Source organism: Mustela erminea, chromosome 9 (assembly GCF_009829155.1).
Source record: "Mustela erminea isolate mMusErm1 chromosome 9, mMusErm1.Pri, whole genome shotgun sequence".
NCBI lineage: Eukaryota > Metazoa > Chordata > Mammalia > Carnivora > Mustelidae > Mustela > Mustela erminea.
The window spans coordinates 5010409-5032391 of record NC_045622.1 but is presented as its reverse complement, the minus strand read 5'-3'; the positions used below and the strand labels follow the sequence as shown (position 1 = coordinate 5032391).

Genomic DNA, 21983 nt, shown 5'->3' with positions numbered 1-21983 from the left:
GGTTTTGAAATAGTTTACAATGAAGGGAACTGGACTCCTTGAAGAAATGGCTGATTCTAGGTCTAGGCTTGGGAATACACAAGGTGGGCCTGAAGTGTCTTGTGCCAGAAAGAGGGAGTGCTTGAAAGACAATCAGCGATGTGTCAAATAAACCCAGGAGACAACTGAAAAAGTTCTTGATGGACAAAGCTGGAACTATTTAAGTACAAAAAAATAAAGTAGTATTGGATTATTGCCCAAAGTAGAAAATAAATATCTACGATTGCATACTGAAATAAATAAGGAATATATACGTCTCTAATACAAATGAATTCCAAATAATTTATGTGGACACTCTGGCCTCAAGGAGGAGAAGCCTAACTCCTAACCCCTTGAATGTAGGCTGGACATAGTGTAATGACCTCCTGACTACAAAATGGAAAGGGGGGAAATGAGTAACCCTGTACTAAAGAAACCTAGCAGATACTACCTCAGCTAGCTGATCAAGGTTAACATCACAGCGGTAAGTCATACTGATGCTCTGTACCCTTGATATGAGGTGATAGAAATGGCACTTTACCTCTGTGGTCTTCCTCCTCCAAACTCATAACCTGGTCTAATCATGAGGAAAACATCAGATAAGTTCTTACTGAGGGATATTCCGCAAAATACCCAGTCAGTATCCCTCATAATTCTTGAGATCACCGAAAAGAAGGGAAGTCTCAGAAACTGTTCAGGGCCAAGAGGTACCTAGGGAGAAATGGGTACTAAATGGAATGTGGTTCCTGGATGGGATACTGAAACAGAAAAAGGACATTTTGGTTAAAAACTAAGGAAATCTGGGAGTACTTGGCTGGCTAATTTGGAGAAGCATGTGACACGTGATCTTGGAGATGGTGAGTTCAAAGCCCACACTGGGTGTAGAGATTACTAAAAAATAAGTAAATGTAAAAAAAATAAACTACGGAAATCTGAATAGCATGGCTTTAGTTAATAATTAGGTATTAACGTTGCTCTATTGTGACAAATGTATCACATTAATGAAGATGTTGACAGTAGGGAAAACTGGGTGCCAGTGCAAGGGAACTCTTTGTGTTGTAACTTTTCTCTAAATCTAAAACTATACTAAAATTTAAAAGAAATGTTAGTACCTACTCTGCTCTAGACACAAGAGTTAGGTACTAGGGATATAGGGTGAACAGGATACAGTGGGCATGGGTTCCATCCATCTCCTTGAGGGAGAGAAAAGAGAAGATGAGAGAAACAAATCTGTGTTTAACCACAGTATTACAAGTGGGAAGAGCTGCTGTGCTCATGAGCATGGGAGCTGCGTGCCTCCCATGTAGGGTCGGGGCAGACAGCGCATGCAAGGTCCTAGAAGCAGGAGAATACACAGCGTGCAGAGGGGAAATGTTCTCTATGACGTAGCTGTGTTCGGTGAGTGGGACCGGTAAAAAGGGATGGCAACATATGGAAAGGCAAGAAAGTCTCAGAAGGCTTCGTAAGCAGTATTAAAAACTTTTGAGCCTCGATCCCATGAGCCTGGGAAACTACTGAAAGTTTTCAGACTGAGATGTGACATGACCAGACTTCTAGTTTTAAAAAATCTATTCTGATTGTAGTGTGGATAATGAGTGAGATTGTGTTAGAATTGTAGGTAAGGGCACCATTTAGAGTGTTGTTACAACAATCCAGGTGGAGATACTTAGTGGCCAAAGAAGGCAACGGACACAGAAGTGTGGTGTATTTGAGAGACATTTAGAATGTAAAATTTTTGTTAATTTGCTGGTTAGGGAACATTGAAGGAAAAGGAGTCATCAGACATTATGCCTGTCCCTATGGCTAGATAGTAGAATCTTCCATTAAGATATGGAATTCTGGAGATACAGATCTAAGGGTCTAGGTGTATTTGGAGGTGTTTGAGGTATTCTGAACTTGCAGGGTCAAGTGGTGGTGTGGATATCCATGGATCTGAAAGTCAGGAGAGAAATTCTGGGTGGAGACAAAGATCTGGACTTCCTCAGCATATAGATGGTAATTAAAACCGCAATCCAGAAGGAAATACTAAATAAATAGTGTATACAATATTTCTTGCTCATAACAATTTTTCTTTGTCATTAGGTTAATAAAGTAGAACTTTACTACTAAGGCAATAAAGAATGAAATACATTTCAGAAATGTTTTATCAAGATAAAAATAATTATATTCTTAAATGGTTTAATTTGTTATCTAGAAAACTGGTTTATCTAAAAAAAATTTCATAATGATGTGGGATAAGTGAAGGAATACTTCAGCTTCCTGTTATCTACATGAGTATTCCTGAATCTATCCATTCAAACAAAACAAAACAGAACCTTTTTGAATTCTTATATGCTAGCATTATGCTGGGTGGTATAACATAGTTTAATACTGCAAGGGAGTTTTACTATTTAAGGGGAATTTCAGCAAATATGGCAGAGTGTGCATGGTAGTTAAGAGCATAAGTTTTAGAGACAAAGAGTTCATATCTGGGATCTACCACTTGCCAACTGGCTTTAGACAAGTTGTTTAACCTCTCTAGGATTTAGTTTTCTCCCTGGTGGATGGAGAGAGAAATTATAACTACCTTGTAGGGTTGTACTAAGGATTGAATGAACCAAAGCTTGTAAGGTGCTTAGCATAGTGACAGGTGTACAATATGCACTAAATGAGTTGGTACTAGTTGTTAGTATCAGTATTTTATCCTTCTTACTAAAGACTCTTCTAAAATACAAGGTCATTTTGTCAAGGGAAGAATCACTGAAGAGACTATTTCGATAAATGCTGATAAGTTGTGACCTAAACCGGGACACTGACAGTGGTGGTGGAGAGAAGTGAACAGAAGTGGAACATGTTCAGAAGGTAGCATCATCTGGACTTACTGGTTGGATGGGAAAAGTGAAAGAATGGAAAATAACAATTAGTTCCAATTATCTGTCCCCCAAACAGGAAACAAAGACAGCAATTAGTTCTAATTATCTGTCCCCCAAAGAGGAGACACCAAAAATGGCTTTGGGTGGAAAGCCTGTATGAATGCTGTTTAACTCAGTTCTTAGTGGATATTCATTCAGTAGCTTCTTTAAATGTTTCCTTAAAAAAAAATTACTGCTTACTAAGTTTTTAAAATCTGGCTTTGTTTTAAAGGAGGCACAAATTTGTCAATGTCTTAGTTGCTGTTAACTAGACAATCTAGTTAAGGTAGGAACATGAACAAATAGTGTGCAAAATATGACACTCCGAGCAACCGTGATTTAAAAAAAAAAAAAAAAAAAGTCGCCTTCCCCCTAAGTGGCGCTGAGTTAATCTATCCCTTTGTGGCCAAAGCAACATTTTTCAAGTGCTGGGCAGGGCCAGAGTTCAGGGAGAATTTGCAGCTGCTTCTGGTCTGCACAGCATTTTAACAAAATGGTAGGCCGGATAGATTTTCAAGTATTTTACACACTAGCCTGTTGACCTTAACTCAGCTAAGTCACCTGGCCTTGTTTGTATCTGTCTCACTACTTGAAAAACACTGATATTAACTATTTGTTTAATTCAGATTTATTCAGGTATTATTTATATAAAGTTCACCCTTTTCTGGTCAGACATGAACTCTAATGCCACCTGCTTCGCTGCATGCAGGGACAATGTGGGAACTGCTCTTGGGTCTTCTCTTCCCTCAAACTTCCTCTCTAGAGGGGCTTTTAACCAGGTGGACATCAAATTCCCCATTTTAAATCTCTCCTTTTGTTCTGAAGTGATGTGCTTCCTGTTTCTTTCCCTTCTGGACTCCATGCTCCTTTAGGGCACTGGGGAAGTCCCAGGGCCCGATACAATGCCAGGCACATTGGGGGCTCAGAAGGGATTTGTTGGAACGAACTCTGCACTCTTTTAGAGCAATGCCATTCTTTAATAGCACTCTTCCATAGTAGCACCAATAAAACAAATGAAAAATCTCCCCACTGGAAGAAAAAGAAAACCCTGCAGATTTTTTTAAACCAAAATAAAAAATATGATCATAACGTGGGTTTCCTGATCCTGCTAGTTTATCTGCAGTGATTCCTCTCCACGTGTATGAGTCTGCTACCCAGACCTGTTCCAAAGGGAAGGATCAAATGACTGTGTTTGATGCATCAGACACCTCTGAGATCAGTTGACACTTCAGTGCTGTGTGTGGGGTTATGTCCCCTTTGTACTTTTTTTTTCCAGCTGGGAGGAAAGGGGAAGCAGGCGTGTGTCTTCGTTTGAGAACTCATCCTCTCACCTGGTATCAGGGAACCTGCCCTGCCTCCTTTGAGTGAGAAGCCCCCTAAGGCTCTTTGTAGAGTCTCCCAGGGTAACCCTACCTCTTAGAAACCAATCTATCTATTGAGCATCCCAGGGAATGAATTAGACAGTCAACTAGAGGGGAAGAAAGTCCTTTCCATAAAATCATAATCCCCAGTGAGACTAAAAAATCGATGTTGTATGTAGCTTTTCAAATTCTGACTAAATCCTCTATAACAACCAAAATGCTTGTGGACGCAAAATGTTTATATGCAATTAAAAGACAATCTACAAAGCGAACAGTGTTCTGCTCTCATAGCTTGCCTAATTTGAGATTATCCTAGTTTTTTTTTTTTAAAAAGTCCTATGGAACACATTTAAAAAGTAAAATTTAATTTACGTATTTAGCCTCAGCCTAAAGTTTTGTGAATAATACCTAATATTTATGAAGTGCTTTCTCATATGCCAGGCAATAGTCTATGAGCTTTGTTTATAGTAACTTAACAGTCATCCTATGAAGTGAATAATAATTATTATCTCCATTTTACAGTTGGGGAAATTGAGACACAGAGAGGTTAAGCAGCCTTCCACAGTCACACAGCTGCTACTGGCAGAGCTGGGATTCAAAGCCTTGCAGCCTGGCTCCTGAGGCATTGCTATTAATTACTTCCCTGTGCTGCCTCTGGAAGCCACTGAAGTAAAATTCTGGAGTGACGTAAGAGTAAAAGAAATGAATAGTGTACTCCGATCAAACCCAAACTGCAGAGCTGGGGATAATCAAAGCCTGGATGTACATCTGCACTTGAAAACTAAGGGTTCCTCTGGGAGCTAACTAGGGGACTCTTACATAATAAGGGTTACCATTCCACTAAAAATTAACCTTTTTCCTTTCCTGAAGCAAACACACTGCAGATCTGAGTTTCCCAAAGAGAACGTTTTATGGGAAGTTACACAACAGAGCCCCAGCGGGTGGGTTTTATATCCTCTCTTGAGGCCACAGTTCCAAGGACATATGAGTCCTTGGTAGTATAATTCTGAAATAACTAATAGTAAAAGTTCCCTTCCCCTCAGTGTAAATTTTCCCTTGGGGGAAAATCCAATGAAATCCAAGCTCCAGGTACACAGTGCTGTTTGTGTGGTGATTTCATTCTCCCCAAATTATTTTTTGAGTCATTGATCAGTGTAGCAGGGTCTTCTCTGGGTTTGCTTTCAGTCCACCTCTGTGTGTTCTAGTTTTCATAATAATTTACACCTTCTTTTTTTGCAAATGAAAATACTTACTTTTTTTTTTTTTTTACTATACATAAAATATACCTAATGGCTGGTAAGATATTCCACATCTACCTAGAAGATATATATTAACTTGAATGAGTTTTCTTGAAAACACTGAAAAGCAAAAATAAGTTCCATTCTCCTTTAGATTTCCCTAACTGCTTCTGTTGTTTTCTTTTCACGCTACAGCACAAGTAAGGAGAAAAAAATCAAACAGGTTAGTGTCAAAATGTGTAATTATAGTCTGGAGATAAAAACACATTCCATTCCCCCTCCTGAATTCAAAAGACAAAGTTTGGACAACAGTTATTAGCAGTAGTGAGAAAAAGTCCGCTTAGCAGTTGGGGGGTGCACACCAACAACTTCACTCTGCATACAATAAAGTTGAGGTCAGCAGTAGTGAAATTATTTGCCGTGACTTAATTTCCTCAGTTTGAGCCTTCCTTCTCATTTCACTTGAAAGAAAAAAACAGGTGCCTGGGTGGCTCAGTGGGTTAAGCTTCTGCCTTTGGCTCAGGTCATGATCTCAGGGTCCTGGGATCGAGCCCGGGGGGGAAGCAGGCTCTTTCCCCCTCTCTCTCTGGCTGCCTCTCTGCCCACTTGTGATCTCTCTCTCTCTCTCTCTCTGTCAAATAAATAAATAAAATCTTTAACCCACTGAGCCACCCAGGTGCCCCAGTAAATAAAGTAAATAAAATCTTGAAAAAAAAAAAAAAAAAAGAAAGAAGAAAACAATGACAAGTTGAACCATAAGGTCCAGAAATAATAACTTATATAGCTTTCTCCCTTAAAAACACATTCAGTCAAAAGCTGCTTTTGGTATCAAAAGAAAGCCTATGGCTGATTTGGTTCAATTGCATTTATACTCTGTCTTTATTTACAATGTCACTTTAAACATTTCCTAAAAGTATTTGAGACAATAATAAACCCAAGTAAATTACCTTCACCTATGGGGCAAATGAGGCATTTTCCCTCTGGAAGAGTCTGTGTTCCTAGTGAGGACGTGAGCATCCAGTGAAGTCACAGTGATGACATCCCTCCCTCGATCAGTCAAGGAGAGATTTGGGATTTTTTTTTTTTTTTTTAGATTTTTAAAATTTTTTTGATAGAGATCACAAGTAGGCACAGAGGCAGGCAGAGAGAGAGAGGGGGGAAGCAGGCTCCCCGCTGAGCAGAGAGCCCGATGTGGGCCTCGATCCCAGGACTGAGATCATGACCTGAGCTGGAGGCAGAGGCTTAAACCACTGAGCCACCCAGGGGCCCTGAGACTTGGGATTCTTGCTCGTGTTTTTCCACCCTTTCTTCAGCGACAGCTCTATGTCTGGGGGGAGGGGTAGGTAAAACAGAGAGAAGGTAGCTATTCTGATAAAGGCCAAACCTTACAGATGTTTGACACTAAGGTCATTTTAGGACGTCATTACTTGAGAATTGCTCCCAAATGAGCACGTGTCTGTGGGAACACCAGCAAGAGGACAGATGGCGGTGGCTGAGGAGTGGCCGGTAAGCCACCTGCCATGTGAGGGGCTGGGCTCTGGCTGAGCCCACCCACAAACAACACAAGAAGGCAGAGGTCATTCTTTTTAAATCCGGTGGGCCAAGCATCAGACTCAAATCAGGTGAACAAATAGGTCCCAATTAGCAAGTTTAGGGAATGGCTAAGCTTGCATCATGCTTCCTAGTTTCTCATGTCCTGAGAAGCACTGTGTCAGGGAACCCCAGATGGATGAGGGACTCAGTCTTCAAAGGATATAGCACAGTCACTCACCATGTGAGATAAGAAAGGAGGGGAGGGCAGGCTAGGGAAGGAAAGAGAAGGGAAAGAAACATTTCTAAGGCTATTTTTGAGCATTTGAAATCTGTATACGATGCCACTTTTGACTTTATTACAGGTATGCAGATGAGGGAGAGAGCAGGCAACGTGAAAATTCACCATCCTGGAGAAATGAAAACTCTTTCAGATTATGCATTTACATTTCACACATGCTGGCCAGCACGCCTCGTTGGAGATACAATCTTCATGTATAACATTCTCCCTGAGGCCACATTCCAGAACTTTCCTCCTCTGGCGATTAGCTTGAAAAATGCTCTGCTGACACTCACTAAAATGACAACTAGGAAGGTTTTTTTCCCTCTTTCTTCGGGAATCAAACACTCTTCCAGGGTTTATTTTTGTGATTTATAGCAAGAGAGGCCCATGCCAGCCACAAAATTCAGGGCTGCCTGCAAATGTATTTATGATCTGCTTTAAAGGTACAGTGATTTTCTGGCTTTCACTGTGGTTGCCTACATGTCTGTACTGTTCTCGTGGAGGGAGTAAAAGGTGAGAAAAGCAGAATTGATCAGATTTGTCTTTCATCTTTAAAAGAGTAAGGAAATTTCAAAATCGAGGTATTAATCCATTTTAACACAAAAATACTCAATGTAGATTTTATTCATTCTCAATTATATATTTGAGTTTTAGAAGTTAAATTCCTAAATAAAACCATAATAAAAGAATGATACATTTATGTCTACATAAAAATTAAATGGATATGATTTTGCCAATCCAAATTGATGCTTTTTGTAAAATTTTCTCTTGCATATAATGAAAATATAGTGAAGGCATCTGCTATAAACGTTGGACAGGGAAGTGAATTGGAGCATTTCCAGGGGCCTGGTGGCAAACGGTACCCTGCCTCTATATGGCAGTTGCTGACCTGCATCACACAGATGAGATAATAGCATTCACTGAGGACAAGTAGATCTTTTAGGTTAGGCTTCTGCAAAAATTCATACTGTGAAACAAATTTAAAAAAAGTTTTAAACTCACTTTAGAGCTATGACTTGATACACATGACTTGATAAGTGTTTGCTGAGTGAATATTATTTTATTCTCTCCAGTGGTATTTCCTTAAGGCCATCAAGGGTAGAATGCATCATGTGTCATGTGTCCTTAAGGGAGAATAAAATGCTGCTAATTAAACTGTGATACAACCTAATTTCAGTGGTGGGGGAACAAATCTTATTATCGGTGAAATAGAGTAAGACATTGAAGCCTACCACTTATTTCCAAATTCCAGGCTATGGTGTTTCTGCAGAAGAATCCATTGGTTAATGATAAAGAGGACTAAGGGCCTGCAGAAAATCATACTAGGGGATTCTTATTCCCCAACTCAAACATTTCTATTCAGGTTACACCAGGCTGAGTACTTCCATGATATGTTATAGGTTGGTTACATATGAGCAACACATGTCCTTAACTCACTGGAGATCCTCCCAACCCCTTAACTGCATAGTCTCTGGGTTCTGGTTCCCTTCCCGAACATAGTCCCTCCAGTATACGCACAGCATACACAAATCACACATAAATGTTCTCACACATACATCAGGTTCAGCACAACTTTCTTATGCTGTCATCTTATGCTCTCATCATAAACATCTCAGGAGTGATGAACATGCCTTATCTACACAAAGAATGAATGAGTATGGAAATGCTTGGTTGAAGATAGAGAATTTTCTAGTCCAAGCTCCATTTTCCTGTCCTTACTGTAGCTGATATGATTTCATGTGGTGCTGCTTCTTGAAGGGCCTGTTTTTGGTCTCTGTGATCCCTGTTCTCCTGGTTCCATCTCTTTCACATTCTTCTTCTTCCTTCCTTTTAAACCTAAGTGTTCCCTAATGTTCCACTCTTGACCCTTTTCTTCCCCTTCACCTCTTCTAAGTGACCTTCTCTTTTGGGGTCTCAATCAGATCCAACAAATGACTTGTCCAAGGCCAGACAACTAGCTGGTAGGAAAAGACCTCAGCTCTTATTTCTAGTCATTAAACATGTTCACTTATTATGCTCAGTTCTTTCAAGGCAGTAGAGACACAAAACAAACAGGATACAGACTTTGCCCTCCAGGAGTGGGAAATCTAGTAGATCTCACACATGGAGTCTAGGGCCTTTCTGAAGTCAGTACAGAAGTTCTGAGCTGCTTCAAATGAAAATACATTTCAGCCATGTCAGACTAAACCAGACTATCCTCTTAGGCAAGGCTTCCTAACTAGTCTGTCAGTATTAGGGACTCTTCAAGGATGTGTGACAAGATTCTGATCAGTGATTATGTGAAATTCTCTCTCTCTCTTTTTAAGGGGGAGAACATATTATTTACAATAGTATGTATTATGTAGACTATTTTGCTAAGAAGATTGTATGAGTAGGTTAAGAGAGTATTAATTGTTACTGTGGGTTAGGAGGTAAGTAAGCAAAACAAGCATGGCAATTGTGTGGGTCTACATAAGCAATATGAGATCCTTACTATGTAGTGATTCTCTCACTATAGTTATTGCTGGTGTATTTAATAGTATTTTACACTTTTAATTCCTTTTAAATGTGCCTTTAAAACTTGTGTCATGTCACTTCCATTTAAACATGGCAAATAAAATGCATGAAATCCCACTGACAGAGTAAAGAAATAAAAAAAGGCATAAATCCATAAGGCTGAGGGCAGCAGGGGAATACATGAGATATCAGCAGATTTCTAGAGTTTGAAAAGGATAGACATGTGGTAATTTACTTAGCCTAACTGATGAAGCCTGCAGTGAGGGAAGTGACCCAAAGGCAATACAATTTAGATTACAGAATCTTGGTTATATTCAGGACTTAGCAATGCCCCATTCCTCCAAAAGGGTAGTGTAGGATAAAGTCAACACAGGAGGTTTGGTTGACATTTCCCATAAGGAATAGTTAGATCTCTTTCCCCATTCTTTGGAAGCAAATATAACCGCTCTCTGTCCTTTCAGAAGAGGTGAGATTACTCTTGCAGAAGTTAATCTAGAGAGGCTCTGAACTTTTGCAAACTTTTGTTTATACTGCATATAAGAAGCTTAAGTGGAAGTCTACATGGTAAATGTGAGATTTGTCCAGGCTGCTGCTTCTACTCAGCTCCCAGAACAGAGGCAGCCATAATGTGCTCCTCAGGCCAGTGGGGGATTTATCCCTTAGGAAATTACCTGACATGAATGTGGATTTCCCCCAGTGAAGCACCAGCCCCTTACTGGTCATGAGCTCCACTGATGCACACAAAGCTTCCAGTCAGTGTTTTAGTGCCTCAGTCTTAAATATGAATAGACAGCCAGGGATTATCAGAGAATTGAGAAATGTTTCTAACTTGACTGAATTACAGACACTCAAAGTTGAGGAAAGGGGGAATGTGGAAGAATCAGAAGCAATGCAAAGAGAAGAAAATAATACATCATAATTAGTTTTCATAGACATTATAAAAAATATTATGCTCATGAAAGAGATTTGTAAGAAACAATAAAAATACATAGTATAAGAAAATATTCTTAGAAAAATTTTTTTAATGATAGAAATGGAAGTTGAAAAAATGACCCAGATTTGAGGAAACCTGCTGAGAAGAAATTGAGAAAAAGATGAAAAATGGGAGGAAAAGATTCAGCATTCAAACAACAGATATTCCCGAAAAAAAGAAAAGTGAAAAAGTATGTGAAAAAATTATTGAAGAAATAAAACAAGAAATTCCAAGAACTGAGGAACCCAAGCCTCCAGATCAAAAGGGCCCACAGGAGGGGACACCTGGGTGGCTCAGTTGGTTAAGAGGCTGCCTTCCACTCGGGTCATGATCCCAGAGTCCTGGGATCGAGTCCCACATCGCGCTCCTTGCTCAGCAGGAGGCCTGCTTCTCCTTCTGCCTCTGCCTGTGCTCACTCTCTCTGACAAAAGGGCCCACAGGATACCCAGCTCCTTAAACAACAAAAACCCTCACCAAAGCACATCCTGATGAAATTTCACAACATAAATGTTTCTGGTGGGGGAATAAAAACAGTTCATATACAAAGGACTAAGAATCAGAGCATCCAGTTTTTCAGTAGGAGCACGGAAGAATAAAAATTATGAGAAAAAATTCTTTCCCATTTAGGGGCGCCTGGATGGCTCAGTGGGTTAGGGCCTCTGCCTTCAGCTCAGTTCATGATCCCGGGGTCCTGGGATCGAGCCCTGCGTTGGGCTCTCTGCTCAGCGGGGAGCCTGCTTCTTCCTCTCTCTCTGCCTGCCTCTCTGCCTACTTGTGATCTCTGTCTGTCAAATAAATAAATAAAATCCTAAAAAAAGAATTCTTTCCCATTTAGAGTTTTATACCCAGCCAAAATATTAATATTAAGTATGAGGTGAGCATGAATACCATTTTGGACAGACAAGCCTTTCATGTACCTTCCAAGCATGTCTTTTTAGGAGTTTCCAAAGGAAGCATTCCACCAAAATGAAGGTAGAGAATGAGAAGACCTTGGACCCAGGAATCAGAAGATCCCATATTTGAGAAAGGTTAAATTATCAGGATGTTAGTGAGCAGGGGCTTAACAAAGGATATCTTCATGAAAAAAATGAACTGATACTTTACTTGACAGATAATTATGTACCGTTTTAAGTGACAGGTATTACTCTGATAACAACAAACACTTTAAAGATGACACACAGAGGATGGTGCTTCCAGCCTCTGGAGGTCCAGAGTCCTAAACTCTGTGAACCCTTACAGAAAGACAGAAAAGAGAGAAAAAGTGAAAGATAAACCAAGGCTTAAGGAACCAGAGCACTGCCTGCAACAAGTGGGTGGATTCAAAAAGCCCACCTTACTTCTAGAACAGTATCCGACTAGGCCATAAGCTGAAGGTTGAGGGCTAGAGGGGACATAGATGAAGAGCCACTGGAAATCATCAACAGGACGGTCATAGAGTTTGGGTCAACACATGCTGACATGGTTCAGTGTGGCTGTGCCCATTATCTAATAGAATGCCCAAGTCATTTGCTATAGTAACTATGAATCCTCCTTTTGGGAATGAAAATAATAAGAGGATAGATATGAATTTTCTGAAGACTGCTTTGGAAATGGCAAGAATAGCAGTATATTTGTAATAATTCTCATCTGGAAAACACATTCATGAGAAACCTATAGAATGGAAAATAAAGATCAGTACTACTCCAAAGCTGTAATATACTACCAGCATCATATTAATTTCTTCAAAAGAAATCCGTGGACATGGAAGTGAACCTAATTTGGTTTTCTTTTTAAAAAACTCCAAAGATAGGGCGCCTGGGTGGCTCAGTGGGTGAAGCCTCTGCCTTCGGCTCAGGTCAGGATCTCAGGGATCCTGGGATTGAGCCTCACATCAGGCTCTCTGCTCGGTGGGGAGCCTGCTTTCCCCGTTCTCTCTGCCTGCCTCTCTGCCTACTTGTGATCTCTCTCTCTCTGTCAAATAAATAAAATAAAATAAAATAAAATCCTTTAAATTAAAAAAAACTTACAAAAAAAGAAGACTTTAACAAAATTGAGAATCACTGTAACCATAGAGGCATGTTTTACAGCCAAGCAATGATGTTTAGCACCTGACTTTGTTCAGAACAGAAGTTAGAGGTAAATTTATTGCTCTTTAACAGCTTTGGGAGACTACAGCAGAAATGAACAGGAATTTGGTATCTAACCCACACTACTTCCATGACTGACTTGGTTCTCTTAGGAACTTTAAATCTTCTAGAGCCTCCGTATGGTGTTAGGTGTCGCCATTAAAATATTTACTGATACTGGGTGGCTCAGTTGCTTAAGCATCTGACTCTTGATTTCGGCTCAGGTCATGATCTCGGGGTCATGAGATGGAGCCCCACATTGGGCTCTGCCCTAAGCATGGCGCCTGCTTGAGATTCTCTCCCTCTCGCGCTGCCCCTTCTCCCTCCACATTCTCTCTCTCTCTCAAAAAAAAAAAAAAATTTAAAATATTTATGGAGTTTGTTTCTTAGTGGTTAAAATATTTAATGGTTTATATCAGTGATGTCTTATATTTGGTGAAATATGGTAGATGGGTTTAGGAGAAAAAAGTGGCAATTAAAATATGACACACTCTAGCAATGTTTCCTAATTTCATGAACGTTACGATGAAAAAAAAAAAAGGCGTCTTGGAATTGATGAAATATAGTATTTTCCCAAAGAGCATTCTTTCTTATTCCGATCCTTAATCCCCATGCTAAATTAGTCTTCAGAATCAGTAAACCCACAAAATGATATCTGTCTCCATCTTGTTTGACAACCTCCTCCTACTTGTCCCCATAGCACTAATTTGAAAACACCAGCTTCGTGTGCCTCTTCAAGGTGCCTTATTCCAGAAATACTCAGAAAATGAATAAACATTTCCTTTTGTGCTTTTCAGAGTGCATCATGTTCAGTAGGCCCTAGTGACTAATATGCCAGCATGAGCACAGACGTGTACCCTCTAACAGTCAGGATTTCTTATCACAAGGACCAGAAACTAGCTCTGCCTATTTTAGCCAAAAAGGAATTTGTTCTGAAGGTAACCCACAGACTCTCTGCGAGGGCCAGAGAACTAGGTTTAGAGGTTATGTAGCCAAAAATAACCCTTAAAATGATGGCATGGTCCAGCTGGTCCAGTAAAGACACCTCTTCTGCTGCCACCAGGTCCAGACTCCAGAGCAGGCCCTGCTGCTCTCCCAGCACGGGGCAAGGGATGTTGTTGTCTGGAGCACCTGCCACTGGGGCACAGTCTGGGTCACAGGCCCTGGATGCAAACATTATGTAGCTAGCATTGTAGCTCCTATGGTGGGGAGTGGGCTCTGCCTCAGAACATGGGAGAGCCTGCAGCATGGGAAAGGGGTTCAGATGACAGTGTTCAAAAGAAACAAGTGTCCACTAGACTCTAAAGAAATACTTTCAAAAGCCAAAACACAATGCAGAGGAGTACACACCAAGTACACAGAGTGAGCATGTTTGCCTTCCATCTTTGTCTAAGTTGATTAGGTACACTGTGCAATTTTATATTAAAACCTGGATCCATGCCTATTTTATGGCTATTCAAAATACATATCATTTTGCATTAGGAATTTTACTTATGATCTTAGATAATGAAAGAATACTTGGAAATGGCCTTTTAAATTTAACCCAGTGTGGTCACAGAATACATGCACTTCCTTTAAGTGATGACTGATTAATTATCTAGGGAATAATCATTAAGAAAAAAGGATAAGGATAGATACTCACTATAAGTCCACAAAATGATATGTAGTGGTTACACATTACATAAATATTACCGAATTAGGCTAAATGAGACATTGGCAGACTCACTACGTATAGGTGTGTGGAAGCTCAATTTAAACTGCATAATCAGATTTAGGAGGTGCTTTTAAGGTCATGTGAGCCAGCGTCCAACCCAACAAAGGCAGTCCCCCTTGTTATATCCCTGACAGGTGGTCCGCAGTACATCGTTTTGAGTATAGTGTATTGTGGTGTTTGTTTCTGATATGGACTCTATTCATCTAGGAATCTCACCAAAGATACCATTAATTTCTTTTGTCTTGTTGCTTAATACTCAAGTGACCTAAAACTTTTTTACAACCCAAACTGTTAAACTAGGAGTTCCATTCCATGTCCTTGAGCAGCTGATTTTAGAACCTAAATGAAACCAACATCTATTCTTTTGAAACATAGTCTTAGTTTCAGCCCTTGCTCTGGGCTCAGGGATATTAAGTTTAATAGTGATTGTCATTCAAATTCATTAGTGCTTTGAGCTTTGTATCATTAGCAAACCTAACATACTTATAGTCTAAGTATGCCTGAGTTGTTGATAAAACTGTGAAATGTCAGGGTCAAAGCAGGCCAACACAAGCCACCTTCTATGTTGGCTTCCACACCTGTGAACATTCTGTGGGTACAGCTGATCAACCCAGCTATTAGACCACATCCTAGACCTCATTTCTGTGTCTCACCCACAAACATTACTCAAGAGCCTCATTTACAGATGTGCTCCAGAATGATTGTGAGGATGTAAAAATCTGATGGTCTCGCTCTATTTTAAATACTCTAGGTTATCTACAATTCAAAGGAGCAGTAGGAGACATTCCTGACACAACACAGAACTCTTCAGTGAAGCAAAATTATGACACCCAATCCTTTTTGTAAGTCTTGATTTTCGTATGCTGGGTTTACTGTTCGGCTACGTACGCATTGTACATGAGTCAATATGAAAGTCAAAATTCTACATAAGGCATTTTAATATAGGCCTTAAAAATAATGATGTCCATAATGTGCATTTTAATTATAACTTTGATAAATGCTTATTACCATTTTAAGAGAATATATGATTTTGAATCATATATTCATATATAATCATATATATGATAATCATAATATAATTAATATATTCATATATAATCATATATTCATTTATTCTTGAATAAAAACAATTGTTTTAAGTTTTTTACTAACTTAAGAAACCAAAGAAACTAAAGAAAATCTAATTAAAATTAAAGTGTTCTACTGGAATGTAGAATCTTCAGAAAATTTGGCTTCTAAATTCTGAAGCCTGGAACATTCTTATTCTTCTTCTAAAAAGGAAGAAAAGTATAGTAAATACATTGCAGGGATCGATTTACACTTAAAATATTTATAATGCCTACTGGTGATGTAAAAAAAAAAGGGGGGGTGGGAAGCCGAGTTTATGATGTCATTGATATTTGCTAAGCCAAAAAGCAGCTGTGGGATAAATAAATTATTAGTTTCACCATGAATGAGACCTTCTAAACACATGGCAGCTTTTTGCCATCTAGTTGTACAAGAGAAATAGAGGGAGAGCTACAGCAGCTGAAATAAGCTCTTCTACTAAGCATTCTAATTAACCAAGTCCTAATACCAATAATTAAAATGGAAACTACATTTAAAAACTATGTAAAGACCTTTGAATTCTGTAGTTATTAGCTTGTTTGAGACTGATTTTTTAAAGGGGTTTAATGAGCTCTTCTTAAGCATTTACCACAATCATCTTGCTTTGTACCAAAAAAGCAAAAAATGAAACAGAGCAAATTGTGAATTATTTCAGTGGTGTCTAAAACACCAGAGGGTACACAGACAATATACAAATTGTCTAATTATCCTGAAAATGAAGTTATTTGTCCCTTAAAACAGTTGTAAAAAGCTAACATTTATTTTATAGACATAGAGGGTTGGAGCTGGCATCGTTTTCTTTTTAAATGTGCCTATCTTTCATTTTTACACCATAGAAACTGATGTAAAATAAGACTTGCTTGTGGTCAGCGTGATTGCGCTTGCTTCTGGGATGCAAGAACACACTGTCTTCAGATTCTTTCAATTCACAGTATTTACTGAGGACTTAGAATGCCAGCAGAGCACACGATTTCCGTTAAATCTCTCTTGGGTGGTAGTGCATGTAAGCCGTCTTTGGAGACCACTGCAGTAAGCCTTCCTTTAATAAGCCATATCCATGGGGAATCTTGCTCAAAATAAAACCCATGGTCTAATTACCTAGGAATTTTAGTAAGTTCAGTATGTCCTCGATCACTCTTTTTTCCTCATCTACTATAAGAATTATAAGGCAAGACATGTTTGGCAGACACTACAAAGAGGAACAGTACAAATACCTGAAATAGAACTTTTTATTTTTTGCTCTATTTTTAAAGGATAATCCTTTGATCAGAAAGACCCGAATTAAATACTTCATGATGCATTTTAGCACAGTAATTTTTTATGATTTTTAAGACTTATTATAAAATATGAAATGGAAATTTAACCATCTGGATACTCAAACATATGAGCCTTTTCTGAAGATGGTCCCTCAGGTAACTAGATTTGTTGACAGAAGTGCTATCTAGAATGGCACTCTGTGTCCTTTGCTTGAGACTGACAGATTGGAATCTTCGAGTTCTCTGCATGGACTGTACTGGTTTGATCTTCAGCTTCTCTGGAAACGTCCTGTGCTGATTAATAGTGAAGGCACCCACTGGGTTTTCAAAGACACAAATATAAGTGGTGTGCTATTTTTGGAATTAATTGCATTTGGAATATTCTGAGTAGGTACTCTCTGGTACTACAAGCATATGGTCATTTTCACATAGTGCTATTTCTGTAAAATCTCCATTCTTAACACCATCAGAATCTGTTTCCTTAAAGATAGCTGGACAACATCAGAAAATGATGGCAAGTTAGTATCTTTTCCTGCTTGAGGCAGTAGATTTGTTAAAACCGAAACATCTGCTAATCCTATGTCAGAAGTTTGTGCCAGAAGCAACTGAATATTGATCAGCAGCTCCAATACTACATTTAAATATCTACTTTTGTACAAAATACTGTAAAATGCTATTCTCCAGTGTTACTTGATGACTTTATCTGAGGAAAGCAGGATGGAAGTGGAATAGTGAAACAGGACTTTAGGTGTTAGTCAGAGGGCAGGTCAATGCTTTTTTAAATGCAGGGAGATGCATTCACCCAGGTACCATTTAGCAAGCCCTGCACTTGTCCCATCTCGGCTGGCTCCCATCAGTAGCTATCTAAAGTCTCTTTTTGCATCTCCTCCTCACTTCCTTGCCCAGCAGGCCTCTCTGTCCTCTGAGGCCATCAAGTAAAACCCTTCAACTTTCGGCTCCCATTCACTAGGTATAAACCCGGGGTGGTTTTCCTCCCAGAATAAGGATAGGATCTCACTCTTATTCAAGGCCAGATCTGTCAAAAGTGCTGGTCATCTCACTCCCCGACTAGAGCTGCCCAGCAGAATTCAGTGTCGATCCCAGGCTCCCCCCACACACTTGGCGTAGCAGGTTTCAGGTCTCATGATGTGGATTCCCCCTCATACACCCACGCCATCCCTACTCATCTTCGCAGCTTTGGCACCTCTCACTAAGCCTAGCAAGCAGAGGTACTCAACAATTACGTGTTGAACTGAAACTACTAACTTTTAAGCATGAGTTATTTTCAATAGCTTGAACCAGAAATGAGCTTGTCCCAGATTGTCTGCAGAACAACATCTGACTCCTGCTCCACTTTATTTTCAACCCGTAAGTGACCCAAAAACGAGGAGTGAGAAAGTTCCAATGCCTAGAGTTGCTAGATAAAATACAAGCTGCTCCATCAAAACTGATTTTCAAATAAACAAATCTTTTTTAAGTATAAATATGTCACAAGTAGTACATGGGGCATACTTATATTAAAAACAATTATTCATTGTTTATATGAAATTCAAATTTAACTGGACAGCCTGTATTTTTACTTGCTAAGTCTGACAGTTCTACAAGTGACTCCTTAAAAATTCTAAAGATGTTTCTTTAGAGCCCTTGGAGGTTTGTGTCCCAGTTCTGCAAACTTCCCACTTGGGCAGGTTTTATGTCTTTTACTGCTGCTCCATTTCTTTCTGAACATCTTAGTAGCATGCTTTAGGAAATGCTGTTTACTGTACATAATTTCCATTTATTTTGCTAATTTATAGAACTCCTTTCTAATATCTGTTAATAATTTTAGCAGAAAGAACACTGTAGCATTGCTCAAAATCTCTTACAAAGCTGATATTCATCATTATGACTATGCCTGAGTCAAGTCCTATCTACAAGTGTTAATAATAATTTTTGAAAATTTCATATTTTCAATTAAACCAGCAAAACACAAAACACAATATTGAAAATAAGTAAGTCTTTCATTTGGGGATTTCTTTTCTTCATTAATCAGGCACCATGAGACGTGCTATCCTCACTCACAGGCTAGGGGGAGGCAGCCTGGCAGGCGGAGGTGGGGCCTGTGATGTAACCGCAGCGGGTCTTTGTTGGTGAAGCCATCCCTAAAGGGGAAACGTCTGTAAACCCAAGTGCTTCAGCTTCAGTGTGAATGGGGTGGAAAGCAGAAAAGAGCTGCCTCTTAGAGTTTCCTGTAAATCGTGGAGGCTTGAAACCGTGGTCAACAGAATTCCTCACAGATCCTTAAAAGACATACCTGTCTCAGTAAGGAAAGCAAAAGCAGGTTTCTGCAAACGACTATGCGCCGGAGAGTGCTAACTGCTGTGTGCGCTGCGGGCTGGTGTACCAAAGGTGTTGGTGCAGTGGGAGTGAAAGGGACAGCTTGTTCCGATCCTGAAAGTTGCTCACATTAATGCATTCTTCTTTCCGCGTTCTTGACAGTGATTTCTCATTACTTATTCCCATGAAAGTATTAAGGAGAGAGAAATACCTCCCTAAGGAGAGGGATACTGGAATGTACCTTCCTCAGAATTTCAGCTGGACTAATCTCAGTTTCAACTTCTAAGCAGAGAAGGACGAAGTCCGTCCTAACTACTGGGTGTCACAAGAGGATAATGAATTAAGACGTTTAGCCCAACACAAGCAGGGTACCTGCTTTCCACCATATTGGCAGCTCCAGTTAAGGACGGTTGTCAAGCTACCGGCACAACACGCACACACTGCAGAGATGCAGAACAATGCCTGGAAGCCTGCCCAAAACTGGTCTCTCCAAAGGACACACTCAACGTATGGGACCATGCCAAAACTCACTGAGGGTTAGTAGCGGCATTTTCCTAGTTGGTGCGAGAAAGGGAGGAAATTTGGAAAGCTGAAGGCGCGGGGCTGCTACCTGGCTGTGCAGAGCAGCAGGGCCAACAAACACACTCATTAAACTTGATCTGAAGCAAGCAAGCCAGTGAGGTCGTTTCTGAAATATTCATAAGGCGTGTTACCAGACTCCCACTGAGAGGCAGAGCAGGAGCACGCACCCACACCCGGGGAAAAAGGCACTCACAACAACACACCCCACCACCACACTCGGCCGCCCGTCGCTCCCCACACGCCTGTTCGAGTCTACCTGCCCGGGAAAGAGATGGTTTCGGAGTGAGGAGTTTCCCAGCAGTTGCAGGAGCTCCTCAGACGGCCCCTCGAGGACCGCAGCGCGGAGGACCCCTTGCCCCGCAGCCCTGCAGCGTCCCTGGGGCCCAAGGCCGCGGCGCGGGGGGGTGGCGGGGGTCCAGGACCCGGGAGGGCCACTCGCCAGGGCCAGGCCGCCCGTGGTGTCCCCACCTCCCATGTTGGCCTCTGCCGAGGATGCCTCCTCCAGAGCCCCCGTTCGGTTCGGTCGCTAGGTGACCTGCGTCCGGGCCGAGACGCAAACGGCCTCCCGCGCGGCCCCGTAGCCCGGTGGATGTTAGTTGCGGGGGGGTGGGCGCGGGAGGAAAGGATGACGGTCCTGGTTGCCCCCGAATCCCCTGCACCGAGGCAGGGCGCACTCTCATTCCAGCCCCTCACTGGCCACAACCCTGGCCTCTCCGCTGCGCCCCAGACGCAACGCAGCTCGCACGGTGCCGCGTCCTCGTCACCACCTCCCCGGTCTCCAAGGGCATTCGCTCCTCGCGTCTCTGCCCCTCCGGGGTCGCCCCCAGGCGCGGCGACTCACCCGGACCCCGGCGGCGGCGGGAAGCTCAGCAGGTCCCGGCGCGCGGCGGCCGGGTCTCCATGCCCGCCCTCCGCAGGCGCTCGGGCTGCGCGTTCGGCGGCGGCGCTGGACACGGTCCCTCCGTCCCCCGCACCGCGGCTGCACAGGGTGGCCGCGGCTGTCGCACTGGCTGCGGGCGCGGGCGGGGCGGGGGCGGGCCAGGAATCTGGGTCGCGGGGAGCGGAGCGAGCCGGGAGGCACCCGGGCGGCCGGCGGCGGGGAGGCGACCAAGAGCAGCCCGCGGAGGGCGTGCAAAGGCTTCCCTGGGAGCGCGACGCGGGCGGCGACTGAGCATGCCCAGTCCCCAGCCGGGGGGCGCGGGCGCGGGGCCGGGGGAGGGACCGCTGCTGGGGCCCAGAACGGGGCCGCGGCCGGGTTGGCCCGGTTGGGTCGCGCCCGGCGGATCCGCGGGAGGCCCGGGGACCCGGACACCTGTCAGTGTGTCCTGCAGAGAGCCTTGCAGTGAGGGGCAAGGTGTGCTTCTCGCTTGCTTCCCAGAGAATTGTCCAGAAGGCAAAGTTTGCTTTAGCTCAGCTTCGGCCCTTGCGGCCTCACAGACTGATTCCCGCAATCCAGGTACGACGCCCCACCTGCTTTCCTGAGTCGGGTACCAGCCTCCTGGGTGCGTGGGCAGCGCCCGCCTTTCCCGACTCCTGGACCTGTTGGGTCAAGTTCTCCAGGAGCCAGCTCTTTAATTAGGTGTAATTGAGAGATGCTGTCAGTCCTCCCAGGTCACATGTCTGCATTTCAACCAGGGCTTGGAAACAGTATCTTCACCCCGGGGTTAATTGTAATGGATGGACCACTCCGTGCTCGGGGGCTATTTTAGGGCGCCCTGCTTCGAAGTGCAACAGGAGTGACCCGGAATGACTCACTTAACACCCTCCGAAACCTGTGCCTTTCAGTGGTGTGGTACTTCATGCCGAATGGAGAACGTTTTCTCCATATTCAAGCAAAACGCTGCTTACGTTGAGGCAGCACGGGGTCAGGGAAAGAGGGTGAGCCTCGAGGTTGGCCTGATCTCAGTTTTATCTACCACTCGCGTTCCCTAGCCATGCTCTGCCTCTGTAGCCTGGACCGTGGGGATCCCGACCTCTCTGATTGTTGTGAGGCCAGAGGCAGAGCTCTTGCTGTGCAGCTGACGTTCACCAAGAAAGCCTCCGAAAGTTCCACGTCTGTGGTCTTTTTTCATGACAGGTTGGGTTAGTGCTGATCTTGAAATGGTGACCATTT

At 42.1% G+C, this 21983-nt stretch overlaps 1 protein-coding gene and 1 pseudogene across 2 annotated transcripts in view; one reads left to right on the top strand and one right to left on the bottom strand.

Moving 5' to 3' along the window:
• The window catches only part of ELMOD1 (ELMO domain containing 1), a 62684-nt gene extending 41725 nt beyond the window's left edge, over window positions 1–20959 (bottom strand). For both annotated transcript variants that reach the window (XM_032359022.1, XM_032359025.1), the window contains exon 1: window positions 20712–20959. The gene's annotated coding sequence lies outside the window, so the exon portion shown is untranslated. The remainder of the gene's footprint in view (window positions 1–20711) is intronic.
• Window positions 1344–12563, top strand: LOC116598725 (annotated as a pseudogene).
• Window positions 20960–21983: the final 1024 nt, after the last annotated feature.